The sequence below is a fragment of the Sus scrofa genome, chromosome 4, assembly GCF_000003025.6.
Source record: "Sus scrofa isolate TJ Tabasco breed Duroc chromosome 4, Sscrofa11.1, whole genome shotgun sequence".
Classification (NCBI taxonomy): Eukaryota; Metazoa; Chordata; class Mammalia; order Artiodactyla; family Suidae; genus Sus; species Sus scrofa.
Window position 1 is genome coordinate 128,864,472 of NC_010446.5, and position 16,313 is coordinate 128,880,784.

At 48.7% G+C, this 16,313-nt stretch overlaps 1 long non-coding RNA gene across 1 annotated transcript in view; it reads right to left on the reverse strand.

Moving 5' to 3' along the window:
• Window positions 1–16,313, reverse strand: part of LOC106510248 — a 48,824-nt gene that overhangs the window by 32,204 nt on the left and 307 nt on the right. The window contains exons 1-5 of the long non-coding RNA XR_001308601.2: window positions 13,986–16,313; window positions 12,293–12,434; window positions 11,609–11,703; window positions 11,297–11,482; window positions 7,512–7,694 (exon numbers count right to left, since the gene is read on the reverse strand). The exon at window positions 13,986–16,313 is cut by the window's right edge and continues 307 nt beyond it. This is a non-coding gene — a long non-coding RNA (uncharacterized LOC106510248). The remainder of the gene's footprint in view (window positions 1–7,511; window positions 7,695–11,296; window positions 11,483–11,608; window positions 11,704–12,292; window positions 12,435–13,985) is intronic.

Below are 16,313 nucleotides of genomic sequence, written 5' to 3' on the forward strand. Positions count from 1 at the left end.
TATCCCTCCATTTACCAGCTGGGTTTCGTTTTCTCACCCACGTATTGTAATTCCTCCCTGGAACGTGTCAGAAGTCTTTGTTTTTCATGATAAAATTGTTTTCCTTGGAAACGAAAGAGCACGATTCAAGGACAAAATAGGCAAAAAAAAAAAAAAAAAAGTCATCATTTACAAAAGTGGAACAGAGACACAGGCTTTGTCACAATTTAGATATAAACCCAGGTTCCTTTCCCGTGGTGGGGAGAGGGGCCTCAAAAAGAGGAAAACGTAGCGTGGCTGCCGCGACAAGGGAGAAGGTGGACCAGAGGGGTGTCAAGTGACAGGCAGCTGGTCCATCCCTCACTTCACGGGCCGCCTCTGACGAAACCAAACCAACAAGAACTGCCTACCTCTTGAAGTTGTCACTCAGACTTTGGAGGCAAAGACGACCTCGTGCTGACCTGGAATTGTTCCCTCGCCATTTCCTGTACCATTTTGATGCCCCTCCAACCTCTCAGACTCCCCCCAACTCATTCCCTGGCACTTTCTGCACTTCCCTGATTCGGAATGTGACCTCTCAAATCGGATGCGGTGTAATCAAAATCCCAAAGCCATTAAAAACATTTTCCTAGACTTGTTTCTCTCTCTGATTTCCCGATTCCTATTAAAGGCAGTGCCGTTTTGCTGCACCTACAGGCTCAAGATCTGAGGCACGAATGTCACCCCACCGTCCTGCACAGCAGCCTGACTGTCTTCACCATGACCCCTCCCTGCCTACAAAGCCATCAGCGCTTCCTCGTTCGCTCTGCCGGGACAATGTCCCCATTGTTCCTTGACGATTCTCCAGTGTGGTGACACATTAAAGGACCTCGACCCCTGAGCTAGTTTCAAACTCCTGAAGGAAGCCTCTGCTCCCGCCATGCCTGTGTCCCCAAAGCATCCAACACCTCATGCTGCGCCCTCTACCTCCATCCTGCATCATCCTTCTCTCCATGTATTTAAACCCGCCCCATTTGTCACAGCGCATCTCGAGACACATGTCATCAACGAAGCCTTCAGAGCCACCCAAGTCCATGGCGGTCTCTCCCTCTTCCTCTGAGCCTCTACGGCAGTTAGAGTTTGCACTGCTCACTTCACACTTATCATTCACTCTCTCGTATAACCATAAACCCAGCAGACCGCTGGGGCACCTCCGATCTCCTCTGTGGCAGACTCTTTGATATTTGCTGATCATAAAAGGTTAGCAAGAGACAAGAAGGATAGAGGAGAAAGAGAGATGGGTAGAATGAGCAAGCTTAAGAGAAGGAATCTTTGGTATAAAAGGGAAGGAAAGAGGTCCTACATCAGAGGAAGGAGGACCAGTTATTGATGCATCTCTCAGCTCCAAGCCCGCCCTTTTATCCTCCGCTTGGTGATGCTGGGCTGGGACGGACCAGGGATGCATCTCTCAGCTCCAAGCCCGCCCTTTTATCCTCCGCTTGGTGATGCTGGGCTGGGATGGACCAGGGATGCATCTCTCAGCTCCAAGCCCGCCCTTTTATCCTCCGCTTGGTGATGCTGGGCTGGGATGGACCAGGGATGCATCTCTCAGCTCCAAGCCCGCCCTTTTATCCTCCGCTTGGTGATGCTGGGCTGGGACGGACCAGGGATGCATCTTTCAGCTCCGAGCCCACCCTTTCACTCTCCCCTTGATGGTGCTGGGCTAGGACTCTGCAAATGTTTTTGCTCTGCCCCTTGGCTTCCTGACGAGGAGTGCTAGAGGAGCACAAAGCTGGAGAAGGAAGACAGGTCTCACTACTTCCTGTCTGCAACTTACTGCTTTCTGTGGGCTTCCTGTCTGTTTGTGGTTCCAGCATCGCCCCAGCAATACATCTTCACCTCATCAGAGGCAGTCGCTTCTGGTAACAGCAGCCAAATCCAGTTTGAAGTTCTGCACTGCCTCCCCCATTCCAAGACACCACTGCAGGCCAGTCAGCATGTGCTCTCCTCTTCAGGGTCTGGGTCCCAGGCTTTTCCTCTTGCAGACACACCAATACAAGCCAAGCATCCCCTTCTTCAGAGGTCTGACTTTCACCCCCATGGGGCTCCTCCTTTAGGCTTCTAAGTTTCAATGATCATAATCTCTTTTTGTTCTCTCAGTTCTAAGGGTGATAGATGCATCCCACTTGCATGATATCTTAGCACCTCCTTTTTACTCCTTCAGCTACCTGGGTAACACTTTTTACATTAAATTCTATTCAACAACTGGTGTAGTTCCTATCTCCTGATCGGACCCTGGACCCTGACTGATACAGACAGAACTAGTTTAGACGCAAAGATTAAAACAATGCAAAGCGGTACCACTAAAAAGCCAACAGATAAATTAAATCTCCAAATAATCCAAAAGGAAGGAGGAAAAGAAATAAGAGGAATAAAATTCAGAAGGGACAAACTAAAGCCTATTGTATCACTGATTACATGAAATATTAAAGCACTAACCTGCCCAATAAAAAAGCAGAAATAATGAGACTTGCTTTTTAAAATAGACGATCCTACAATATTCAGACTGTATGACACATTTTAAGTATGAGGACACATAGGCTGAAAGTGAATGGAGTTATAGAGGACATATTGTGCAAACAGTAAGCACAGAAAAGGTGGAGCGGCGGGTGAGCAACAGAGAAGATAGACATCACTGCAGAGGCCATCAAAGACAAACATGGGCATTTCGCAATAACTAAAGAGTAATTTTATCAGAAGGACGTAATAATCGGAAATGTATATGCACATAATAACAAAGCTTCAAAACACTAAAGGGACAAATTGACAGAATTAAAAGACATGCAATCCACAATCGGCGTGAGAAATTTAAATACCCTCTCCCAACAAGTCACAGAACTAGAGAGAAAAATCACTATATACTTGGAGGATCTGAACAACACGACCAATATGACCTAATTTCTATGGATAGATATTTCTACATACACTCTTTTCAAGAGCAGCTGTATATTCACCAAGGTAGAGTACACACTAGGCCATAAAATAAGTCCGAAAATTTTAAAAGAATTGAAAACCAAGATAATAGCAGAGGATTAAATACCTGACATGCAAATTGAACTCAGTCCCAAAAATTAAGCAGTAATGACCATACACACAACAACCACCCCTTCCAATTTAAAAAAAAAAAAAACTACACCGAAGTACATAGCTATGAGTTCAGAATACCTGGGAAATAATGGAATACAGGCTTAAGGAGCAGATCACAAATCTTCCAGATGGAGAAAATTAGGCCCCTTACAAAGAAAGCAACCCAGCTGACATCAGACTCAACAACAGCAATACCAGATGTTGGAAGAGTGGAGTAGTGTCTTCAAAACTTTAAATGACAATGATTTTCAATCTAGCATCCTATTCCCAGCCTGTCAGTCATGTGGAGGAAGAAAAAGGACAGTTTAGACACACAAGGACTAAAACATAATGTTTTAGAAATTTATCAGAAAGCATGTGTCAACACAACAAGAAATAAACCAAAGAAAAAGAAAGACATGAAATCCAGAAAACAGACCAGAAGAGAGGCAAAAGCATCATAGAATGACATCTGTGCAATCTTCCAGAAAGAAAAAAAAAAACCCACACTGGAGGAAGAGAGAGAATTTTCTAGAAGTTCCCCAGAAAAATTAGAGCTGTTGTGTGTGAATCCATGGACAAAACTGTTTATTTATAATAGAGATATTAGAACATTTGGAAAATTAATCATAAGCCTATGAAATGAGGCTTAAAGAAAAAAATGAAGCAACTGTCATTTCCAGGAGAAATAAAGGGTAGGATGAGGAAGGAAATCTGTAATTCACTAGGGCTCATCTTTGAACAATATTTGCATGTGCATAATAAAGAAACTAAAATTGTTTTATTTAAACAAATACGTGGAAAGGGAAAGAAGAGCATATAGAAGAGTTTTAAGCTTTATCTACTGTGGCAAAAACACAATAAAATATTTCTAAAATTTATCATCAAGAAACAAGCATATTATTTGGATTAAATGAAGGAATAGCACTTAGTACAGTGACTATAACATGGTAACCGGTATTAGCTATTATTAGAAATATGAAGTTAAGTATCAGGGGAAAGAGCTAGAATTGGGAGTGGTTGTCTCTTGGGCATAGGATTCAGAGTGAGGAGGAAAACCATTTCAGTTCATTACAAGCGTTTTAGTACTACATGATTTTAAAATAAAATACATGCATTGCTTTTATAAAAATAAAAATTAAATTAATAATAAAACAGCTGTACTATGGAATAAAATATAAACATAAAAATGTTAAGCCATTGTAAATAAGGAAATAAAAAGTAATTTATAAGTACGGTGAAGTAAATGTTAAGAAACAGTTTGTATTGTTAAAAAAGGATGTTAAGTGCTTTCATACACTATTGACTTAAAAAAGAAAAGGATTTTTAAAATATCACACATACTTAAAAACAGGAAGAAACACATTCCATAAACAAAAAAATAAAGAAGAAAAACACAAAAAACAGAGAGGTCTTCCTAAAAAGAGTTATTGAAAGCGAGAGAAGCAAATGAGAAACCAGGGCATTAGGTCAAAACTAAAGCTGACTTTCCAACGAACAACATGGTTACAAACAACTCAAATGAGGCTAGAAGGCTAGAAGGCCTCATGCTCATTAATGCCTGCTGTTCTCTTTCCATCCGTCAGCCCAAACTTATAGCCAAAAAGAACACCCCTGCCCATGTACAGGGTAAGGACCGAGCTCCTATCACCTGCCCATTTCTGGGGTAAGGACTGAGCTCCTATCACCTGCCCACATCCGGCATAAGGACCGAGCTCCTATCACCTGCCCATATCCGGGTAAGAACTGAGCTCCTATCACCTGCCCATTTCTGGGGTAAGGACTGAGCTCCTATCACCTGCCCACATCCGGCATAAGGACCGAGCTCCTATCACCTGCCCATATCCGGGTAAGAACTGAGCTCCTATCACCTGCCCATATCCGGGTAAGGACTGAGCTCCTGTATTAGAACTAGGGGCTTGGTCTACACACCCTCCAGGGGAAGGCTCCAGAGTTGCACCATTTCTGCAAAGTGAAGGATCCAACTAGGTCTCAGACATGAGCCACGATGAGAAACAGGCTAGTGGCTGGAGCAGAAGCCATGAGACCATCCCTATAAGGAAGGCAGCGGTCCCAAGAAGATGAAAGGAAGGGCTCACTAACAAAATTCAAAAATGTATTTTTTAAAATCCGTATCGAGAGAAAGCCAACACACCAGAAAAGTGGAGATGTTAAACTCCCCAAAAATAGAGATATTTGAGCAATATGGCAAGGACATGAAAATGAGTCGCTTTTTAAAATCCTCAAACATAAAAGAAGGAATAACATCCATGAAAGAAGACCAGGAAATAATAAAATAAAATAAATCTTGAAAATTAAAAATATTTATGAAACAAATCATTTGGTAGTTTAAAAATTAGACACGGGCAAACCAATAGAACTGAAGTAATCACTCAAAAAGCTATCAAAAAAAAAAAAAGATTAAAAGCTGGGGTGGATAAAAGGAAAATTTAAGAGATACGGGGCATAGAGAAATGATTAAAAAGCTCCCACTTGTATCGCATAATAGTAGTTTCATAAGACTAGAAAGAATGGGGCAAGGCAGAGAGAAGAGAGAGATGAGGACAGCTTTCTAGAACTGAAGACACTTGTCAGTTCTGAGAGGAGAAAGCCCATCGAGGTTTAAATATCCCTCCCAGATACATTAAAAACAAACAAGGGGACAACATCAAAATTCAAGAGAACTTGGAAGAACTGGGGAGGAAAGAGAGACAACTGCCAAGGGAATGAAAAACACTGACAGCGGACTTAGCAACGGTGACTGCGGAAGGAGTGCCCACTGTGGCACAGCAGGTTAAGGAGCACTGCTGCAGCTCAGGCCACTGCTGTGGTGCGGGTTCTATCCCCCACCTGGCACAGGTGGTTAAGGATCTGGTGTGGCCACAGCTGTGCCATAGGTCAAAGGTGCCACTCAGGTTCAGTCCTTGGCGCAGGAACTTTCATATGCTGGGGGTATGGCCAAAAAAAGAAAAAAAAAGTAATAAGTCTATGGAATAATTTTCAAGCATCAAGGAAAAATACGGCGAATCTGGAGTTCTATACAAACTTCCTTTCAGCAGATGGGATTCAGAAAATGATTGACCCCAAGCTCTTTCCTTTTAAAAAAAATGTATGCTAACTAAAAGCGGTATTCAGTAAGAGAAATAAACTAACCTTAGAGGAAGAAGGAACTGTGTGGGGAAAAAATTGGTAAAACAAGTTAGGAAATCTAAATAAATAATAATATTATTGCTGATAAATAATAATAATAATTCCTGTTTATAAACCAGGTGTAACTCCAATACTAGATCTTTCTAATGTAAAATCAGTGGACGTTTACTCAGACGAAAATAAGACAGTTCAATCTTCCAGTGGAGAAAGATGGAGACACCGATTAAGCTTTGATGGGAAAATATAAGATTGAACATGTATGTGAAAAGTCTAGGAGCAGGTATGCAACACAGGAACAGTAAATACGAGTTCCAAAGCAACAGGAGAAAAAGGAATTTTAAAATCTCAACCAGCCCACACGATAAGAAAGAAGGAAAACAGCAAAAGATGAAAGGTAGTAAATAGAACACACACAATAAAGGAACAGAAAACTATCTCAACAAGTGTAAACGCTCCAATTATATTTTTACAAAGAAACCACGTGGGAGTCTTTCTGAAGCAAAAGGTAGAACTCGGAAGAAATGCGGTTGAAAACTGTGGGAGGCCACATGGAAGGCTCCTCCATTCTCACCGAAATGCAGCAGAGTGAAAGGGAACAGGAGCAAGGTTGAGACTCTGCCGGCCTGGATGTGGTGCCAGATGTTGCCCTTCTGCAAACACCTGAGCCAGGGCTGGGGGCGGGGGTGGGATACCTGCGGGCAAACCCCAGCCGTCTACACCTGGCCTTTCCGGACAGACAGACACAGACAGATGGAGAGTCAGGAAAGGAGGGGAGAGGGAGTCCGCAGAGGAGAGGCCAAGCCTGAAAGTGCAACCTGAAAACAGACGCTAGGAGTGACAAGCGGAATTATCAGGCAGGGCTGGTCCATTTTCTCCCGCCAGTGAAGGGAGGGGACGGAGATGCAGACTGGGCTGGAAGGGGGTCAGCAAGGTTGGCAAGAGAAATTCCCTGGGGGCTGTCAGGCCGGGTGGGACGCGAAGCCCAGAAAGAATTTGGGCCGGGCTGGGTCCTTCGAAGGCAAAGAGCCCTGCTCTGGGTTCTCGTTCTGGCCTGCAGCGCGTGTGCCAGACGCGTCAGGACTCAGTGGGTCCTCGAGCCTGGGCAGAGGGACAAATGAAGGCATCAGTGAGCGGACGAAGGCTGAGCTGGAGGAGGCCGGAGGGCCGGGCACCCAAGCATCCCGCATGCCTTGTTTCATCTCACTCTGGGAACATTCACCATCACCCTCCAGCTTACAGATGGTTCAGCTGAGGTTAAGAAAGGTTAGGAAATGTACCCAAGCTCACGCAGCTTGTAAAGTGACAAAGCAGAATCTTCCCAGGTCTTTCGTGCCCCAGAACCTCCCCTCTTCACGGCTCTGCTATGCTGCCTTTCAGGGCCTGCATTCCTCGGAATTAATGGGTTTCTCTGGAAATCTCAGCTTCCCACATGAAGACAGATGGTCCCTGATGTTCCAGCCCTATGAAAAAGAGCACAAGACATTGGGAGTTGAGGGTGATTAGTTCAAAATGTAGAAGGGCTAAAAATATATTGCCTTTCCTCTTAGATATTTGTCCAACAGGGGTGGGCGGAGAGGGGGGGGAACAACTTTAATTAGTGTAACAGGACAATGGGAATTAAATTGGCTTGGTCACAAGATTTTTACAGGATGACACTGATGGTATTACCATCCAACTTCAAAGATTTGGAAAGATGTTCCCGCTAACACTGGAGAATAGAAACCTGTTTTTCATCAACTAGGCTGGCCTGACAAATTAAGTCTGCGGAGTCATTAGATTAAGATAAGAGCTTATCTCCTCGGCTGACACTTATCCAGAGGTTTTTATACTGCTCAGATAGTAATTAGTGCTGTTGAATTTTTAACACTGCTTTGTCCAGCCATTCGAAACTTCTAGAGGTGTGTTCGCATCCCCATGTATGTTTGGGGTTATTAAAAATAGAAGAGGAATACAAGTGAATGACTTTAGAAGGTTTGAAGACATCTTCCAGAAGTTACTCGGTGGTGAAACCTGCAGCTTAACGACTTCTTTTCAGAAGGGACCGGTTCTCCCAAATTAATAAGCGTGGAATATGGAGTTGGCTTTCTACGATGGGAACTATCATTTATTTCGAGGCATACGTATCACAAGCTTATTATGTTCTAGTGGAATCATTGAATCTGTGATCATATGCAATGATGATTTCCTGCTGTTTCATGCGCCCAAGTCAGCAAACATACTATAGACTCAGAGAAGAGCTCAAAGTTGCGGGGGTTTTCTCATTTCTTTCCTACGGCTGATTTGACTGTGAAAGGCTGGTTTTTCCGGTTTTCTTGTAGTTATAATAACAACTTGATTACTATAGAATAAACGAATACATTAAGCCTGTGGGAGTGTCTTGACAGCCTGTCAAACAAATGATGCTCACATTTTTAAAAGCTTGGTTGCCAAATTCCAACTTCTACGGTGAAATACTAATTAGTAATCGGATGGCTAAGACCCCCGGTTTCCATAAAGTTCATGGCTTGGTTAAAGTTGTATCCTGTTACTATTACGAGCACATCGTGTATTTTGTCTAGTGTAGACACATGTCTCGTCACGTAACATATTGTATCTGCCACCTTTAAAAAAATGTGGCAGAGAGAATTCTGCAGGGATAAGTAAAAGCATTTGCCTCTACTTTTCTACAAGAAGCTTCAGAGAGAAGTTCCTGTTGTGGCTCAGCTGTTAACAGATCTGACTAGCATCCACGAGGATGCAGGTTCGATCCCTGGCCTCGCTCGGTGGGTTAAGGATACAGCATTACTGTGAGTTGTGGTGTAGTTCGCAAATGTGGCTCAGATCCTGCGTGGCTGTGGCTGGCAGATGCAGCTCCAATTCAACCCCTAGCCTGGGAACCTCCATACGCCATGAGTGCAGCCCTAAAAGAGGCAAAAAAAAAAAAAAAAAAAAAAAAAAAGAAAAGAATAAGAGGCTTCAGAGAAACCCCACATACTTCAGAGAGCTGCTCCACTCTGCTGTGAAAACTTGACCCATGGAGTTCCTGTGTGGCTCAGCAGGTTAAGGACTCAGCGTTGTCCGCGTGAGAATGCAGGTTCCATCCCTGGCTTCTCTCAGTGGGTCAAGGATCTGGCATTGCTGTGGCTGTGGCGTAGGCCTGCAGCTGCAGCTCTGACTCAACCTCCTAACCCAGGAACTTCCATACGCCTCGAGTATGGCTGTAAAAAGAAAACAAAAACAAAAAAATTGACCCGTGAAATTGTGTCGTTAACAAGCTGCGGTCAGAGTCACTTGCAAATCAGCCTCTGTGTACAATGGGAACGGAATCTCTACGTGCAGCAGCCCCGCTCCAGGTGAACAGCCCCAGAGCAGGGAGACTTCTTCGCCTTCGTCACAGCACACGGTCAGCCCTTCTCAACACGCCAAGCGTGTAACTTCAGATACACGCTGGACACCCCGGAAGGTACCGGAGTGAAAGGGTCACCACTTCCACAAGCCACTGGACCTCAGTGTCCTTAACGAAAAACCTGACGTTCACTCAGGCTAGTCTTTAAATGCAGCTCCCAGGGTCCCGAGACTCAGATTTATGATCTGAACCCCAAGGCGGAAGCATGAAAGGACAGAGAAGGCTGTTACGGGGAAGAGCCCACTGGGGTTAGGTTCCTCTGAGGAAGCTGGAGAATTAAGCTTCAAAGAGTAATACAGAGACTCAGAAATGATGTGATTATATTTTGCCATAAGCTACAGCTCAGCGTATGTTTGTTGAATGACTGAATGACTGGATGGAGAGGGAGGTAGCCCAGGATATTGGGATCTGGAGTCGGGTGTACTAGGGTTCAATTCCTAACTCTGCCACGTGCCTTGGAAAATACTTCCGTGTCTCCGAAAGGGCTTCTTCGTTAGGACATCACACATAACAGCAAGCTTGGAGGGTTGTTGCAAGACAAACACACACCTACGTGAGCACATGGTAGGTGCTCAGGAAATGTTGGTGTTTGTTTTTCTCCCCCTGGGGGAACACAGGGTTCCATATACGTTAAGCTTTCAAATGCATGTATTACCAGCTACCACCGACGCACCTGGCAGGCGATATTCTTACCTTCTCATAGGTAACGGGAAGGAGAGGAGAGATGGGGAAAGGGGCCTAGAGCAACCCTCCAGCCCCGGCGGGGATGGGGGAGGAAGGCAGGCTCAGTCAGTGTGTTTACAGCGTCTGAGCTCGGGCCTGGCCGTCGTTACCTCATCCCCACCCCCGGCCCGGCTTTTTCTGAGGAGCAACATGTAATTAGAGCACTAACGAGGTCATTTAGCAGAAGCCACGGGTGGGGAGGAGGATGGGCTGTCGGGCTGGGGAACGGCTCCGGCAACAGTCCAGGTTCAATGCGACGAGCTGCCCAAAACGGGGGAACAGAGCCTCGAGAAAGGTGGCTGGGGGGACATCAGAAAGGAAAGCCCCTCTGCAGAGCCCAGAGCGGCGCGCTGAGCAGGCCCACGGCAGCGGGGCTGCGCAGACCCGGGAGCAGCGGGCGGCACCCGGTGCCCAGCGAGATGCTTTGGGGGCTTCACCGCCCTGACTGCAGATCTCGAAGAGGCCCAGCCCAGGGAGGGACTTCAGGAGGCATCTAACGCCACCTCCCGGTTTTACAGATGAGCTCCGAGCTCCCACGCGCTGAACTGGCTCGATGGGTTGTTAGAAACGGAGCCCGTCTTGGTGGCAAGGCCTCCAGTGAGTAGGGTGATGTCCCACTTCCTAGGCCCTCCTGTCCCTTGCCTCCAAGGGTGACATTTGGGACACCACTGGACAGTGCGTGATGACACTGCAAGTGGGGCTAGCGTTACCTCGCCCACTTCTAGGCTAAGTAATCCCAGAAGTCTAAGCATGGCCATCCACCCACTGGCATCTGGAACTGGTGCTCTTGAGTGAGCTGCAACGGCTAGCGTTGCAGCATCTTCCGATTGTGCAGAAAAGGGGGCACAGGAAGAGAAGCCAAAAGAAGCCAGATCCCCCCAAATCCTTGGCCCACTGATTCACAAGCTAGAGCCGTGCCCACCCCACCTCCACCTCACGTTCAGGGGTCCATACCTGCATCCCTGCGCCAGGCACCAAGCACGGCCAGAACTAGGTGAAATAGAGGGCCATGGACCAGTTCTCTTCTCTTTACAGTTTACAACCGTTAGTACTGGGATGAATCAAATAAAAACGACGATAAAACATTCCGTCCTTGTGTCTTCCCTCCATCAATAGATCTTAAAAGTACAGCAAAGCAACCTGAGTAGAGAAGGAAAGAACCCACCCTCTGGTACCCAGAGTGGTGAGGCCCAAGGTGCTGGATGCTCCAGATGCGTTTTGTTCCAGGATGCCTTTCATTTCCACGAGCATTTATTAAGCGCTTACCACATACACCACACAGCCAAGCAAAGGAAGGCAAGCTCCAGGGCACCACCTCTGTCTGGAGAAACTCCCCGCTCCTCCCAGCAGGCCCGCCGCACCTGCAGAGACAGGGAGAACCGGCCGCAGGAAACGTGCGATTTCCTAGGAGTTTCGCCTCCTCCTGGATTCATGACCAATTTTCATTTGAGAAGGAAACTGCAGAGAGGCTTCAAGGCCTTTGCTCCAGGGACGTGGGTCGTGCCTCTCTGGGGGCCTCCTCTTGGAACAGCCCTTCATACAACTGGGTTCCCCCAAGAAAGACCCCTCTTCCCCAGGCACCGTGGTTTCCCCAAGGGCCCCAATTCCCGCTTCCAGAGCCTCCTGGACTCCTCCCGCCCGGCCCCTGCACACACCCCCGCTGTTCCCCGAGCCGAAGCCAATAGGAAGCAGGGGGAATCCGCTGCACCTGCCCGGGGCGGGGGATGGCGCAGTGAAAGAACAAGGGGTGATGACCGCGCCGGGGTGGGAGACGGCGAGCACCAAGCCCCTTCCAGGGACGCATCTTTCCTCTCTCGACTGCGAAAACAATGTCTCGATGAGAGAAAGCGCCTCAAAGCCCTAGATTACCAGCACATTCAGATCCCACCCTAAAACAGCGCGGAGCAAGGCTTGTGGCCTCAGACACGGCCCAGTTGTTTAAAGCCTTACCAAGAAATCCGCCTCTCCGACGTCGGGCACCCCAGATCCTGGACGGGGCCAGGCAGACCCTGGCTCAGATTCTAGCTTAGGAACTTTGGGGCTGTGCGGCCTTCAACCAGTGGCTCAGCCTCTCTGAACTCCAGTCTCCTTACTGAGAAATAGAGAGGAGAAGGATACACACCTGGCAGGACTACCAGGGAGATTACACAAAACAAAAGATGTTAAGACACCTGACACGTAGTAGGTGAATTTTAGTTATGTTTTCAGGGCAGAATTCCAAAAAAAAAAAAAAAAAAAGTTCCTCAAAAATCCCTCAGGAGGGAAAAACAAAAGCAAAAGCCACCTTGTCAAGACACAACAGCTGGTGCCAGGAACAAATGTAGCCACATCAGGGGAGAGTCACCCATCCTCAGAGTCAAATGCACTTTATGGATGTAGCAATTTGCAGCTTGTCAAACGTTCTCTAACATTTTGCAAAAATCCCCAAATGTCAAATTAGTGAGTCATCTGTACAGTACCGCGGATCTTGTTATCCTCTGACTGCTTCGGAGCATATTTGGGGTGTCCCGACACCAGGCCAAGGACATGCTAGTAAATGAGGAAAACCCACCTCCCTCGCGAGGCTCTGAAGCTCAGCCCCAGCCTCCACTTGCAAAGCAAGAACAGAAACCATGAGAGCCAGAGAGGGCCCTTCCTTTCTGAGAGCTGATTAAGCTGGCACTGGGAAGCAGATACCTGGCTGGCCGGGACCACGTGCCCAGGCCTGAGGCGGCCAGAGGTGGGGGCAGGAGGGCCAGGATACGGCTGCAAACCGTTGTCACTGGCTCCACACCAGCCCCTTGGCTTCATACACGTTTCTTACTTAATCTTCTCAAAAGTGCTTTTTATGTGTTTAGCAAATGCTGCAATCGCACGGGCTGTGTGCGTGCGTCTTGGGAGGCCCTGCCGTATACACGGATTTTCACAATCTTCCTACCAACCCAGTGAGGTGGGCACCATCATTATGCCCATTTTACAGATGAGGAAGCTGAGGCTCAGAAAGGCGAAGGATCATGGCCCAGACAGCACACAGCTACTAGGTGGTGACAGAGCTGGGGTTTAAAACAAGGTGTGTCTCTGTGTGTAACCTTATAGCCTGAACCAATGGCTTAGAACTTACAGCAGGGCCTTTAAAAAGCCTCACCTTAAGTAGCTGCTGGTTTTGCAGGCAATGCATTGGGGAAAAAATAAAATCAGGAAGACAGTGAGGGATGAGCATGGAGGGCAGCCTTCCCGCATCCACTAAGGATGCAGGGGATGCTTAGTCACAGCTCCTGGGGGAGGCGGGGGGGGACCACTTGCAGCCCCTGAGTGACAGGCAGTTTCCAAAAACGGGCGAGGGCTCCCTGAGAAACGCCTCTCTGTGTTGCTTTTGTTTTTATGGTTCCCCTGACTTGAAAAAAACTGAGACAAACCCAAGTTGCTGAAGCTGCAGGATGCACATTTGTATACTTTTCTTTAGACCCTGAACCTAAACTTGGCCTTTTGCCTTCTGTTAACTCTTCAAAAACCATTAAGAAGAGTGAGTAGAGCTGCTGGCGGGCGGGTGGCGGGGCGGGCGGGTCGCGGGCAAAGCGGAGGTTTTCCCGCAGCTCTTTCCCCACCTGCTCCCGCTCCTCCTCGTCCCTCCAGCCCCGGGGCACACGGATGCTCAGAGACCAACCTCTGGACGGAAGGGTTTGAAGACAACGGAAGGAAGGAAGGGTGTCCGTGTCGCCTTCTGCTGTCAGACGCCGACCTAAGGAAGATTCTTGGAAAAGAACCGCATTTAGCAGCTGGAAAACCCTGGGGGCAAAGTCCCTGGGCACGTGAGCCGCAAACCACTCCAGAAAAGCCTCCTGGGGTGTGGCCTCCTCCCTCCTACCCGCCCCCCCGCCAGGCCAGCAACACTGGCTGCAGCCTGGGAGCCCTGACCTGAGACCAGAGGACCAGACAGGGAGGCCTCACTTCACCCTGGAGGCCGCTCCGTCTGGGCACCGCTGTGCGAAGGTCAGGACAGCCCCACGCGCCTCTCGCCCCGCGCTTCTCAGCCCCCAGCCCGAGCCCGGCTTTAACTCAGCCTCTCCCAGGCCCTGCCCGCTTCTCGGTCCGCTGCCCCTGCTCCGGCGGCGGCCTCCTCTCTCCCCTGATTACGGCCACAATCCGAGCTTGTCTCCCAGCGCCCGGCCTTGCCCACTTGAATCAGCGTCCACGTGGCAGCTACAGCGACATCCGATTGTGGCATCAGAAACCCACTGCCCTTAGGCCTGCGTCCACGTGCCTTGCCCGGTCTGCAGCATGTCTTCCCGCCTGCCCGGCCTCTCCACCCCCGGCAGCCTGTGTTCCATCCCCACACGGTGTGTGCAGGGCCTTGAACCAGGCCCCCTCTTGCCTGCCTTCCTCCTGCGTGCTCAGCCCTCGCCTCCCCTTCCAGGCCCACAGTCCCCCCCGCAGCTCTGCAGCCTGACCCCAGGCCAGCAAACCAGGGCGGTGCTGACAGGCCCTCTTCAAAACCACCACGTGGATAAACGACACAGATGCTTTCGGAAATCAGATCACACCACCCACTCCTAAAAGCGCTCCAGTCTGCACTTAGAGTTAAGCTCAAAGGCTGACGGCCTGCGACACCCTGCCCTCCAGCCGGCCAGGCCAGGGACACCCTGGTTCACTCGGTTCCAGTCACACACCCGCATCATCCCAGCCTCAGGGCCTTCGCTCCTGCCGTGGCCTCTGCGTGGAACACTCTTGCCGCAACTCTGCATTTTTTTGCTCAGGGGTCAGCGCACAGTCACCGGGTCAGAAACTCCTTCCCTGGCCAGTCGCCAATGTCTCCTCAAGTTCTGTCGCCTTTGTAGAAAGCAGCTCTTTCTAGAACCATCTGGTTTCTTTCATTACCGAGTTGTTTATCGTGCCTCCTCAATTCAAATGTGAGCTCCGTAAGAGCTGGACCCTTCCTGCCTCCTTCTCGGCTGTTCCCCGCTGCCCGGAACAGTGCTGGACATAAGCAGGCGTTCAACGAATGACGGACTGCCCGAATGGACGGACGGATGCATGAAAAGAGACAAGGAGGGAAGTCGAGACCTCAGAGAGCAAGGCAGTGGCTGTAGCTATAGTCCCGTCTTTGCTGTGTAGCCTGAATTTCCTACCAAAATTCCCAGATCTTTTGACCTCCCCACCCAGACACGTCAGCAAGAGGCAGGGTGACCCTCGACAGACACACCTGATGAAGCCGTCTGCCTCATGCGAGTCCAATCCACCCGCTTGGGGACAGAGATCAAGGGACTTCCTGGGGTCCCACCACGGGCCAGGGGCGAGCTGGGTGACAAATTCAGGCGCCCAGGCCAGTGGCTTGTGGTACACGTTGCTGCTCCTCTTACCCATGAAAAAGCCTGGAACAGCTCTATCTGATGGGTCTCTGGGTCTGCTAGGAACTCTCCCCTGAGTAATTCTTGTTTCCCCACATTCTGGCTACTTTTGCTGCAGCACAAATCGCCCCCAAAACTTCTTGGCTTAAAACAGTAAAATGGTTGCCTGGCAGGCGAGGGATTGGGAGTGGCTCGCACGGAAGCCCAAGGGCTCAAGAGCAAGTGTTTCGAAGAAGTGGAAGCTGCTCCTCTTCTATGGCCCCGCTTCAGAGGTCACGCAGGACCCTGGGGCCACATCCCTTTGGCCACAATGGAGTCAGTGCCCCCCCCCGATTCAGGGGACCGAAATCAGAGCCCCTGTCTTGATGGAGACTAGCAGGCACGGTTCTGGGAGGGCAAGTGGAAGAGGAGGCCTCGCTGCCGCCATCCTTGGAAAGCTGGAGAGTGCAGCCGCGTCACAGAGGGAGGGGATGGTTTAGACAGAAATGCCCCCTCCAGGACCTAAAATGCACTCCCATTCCTCTCGGATACAGAGGACCATCTAACGTGTAACAGTGGCACGTCCAGGAAACGCCAAAGCACAGCCACAAATAGCAGCAGTGAGCTCCGGGGTTTGTGCTCCCATAAAAATGACCCAAATATTTGTC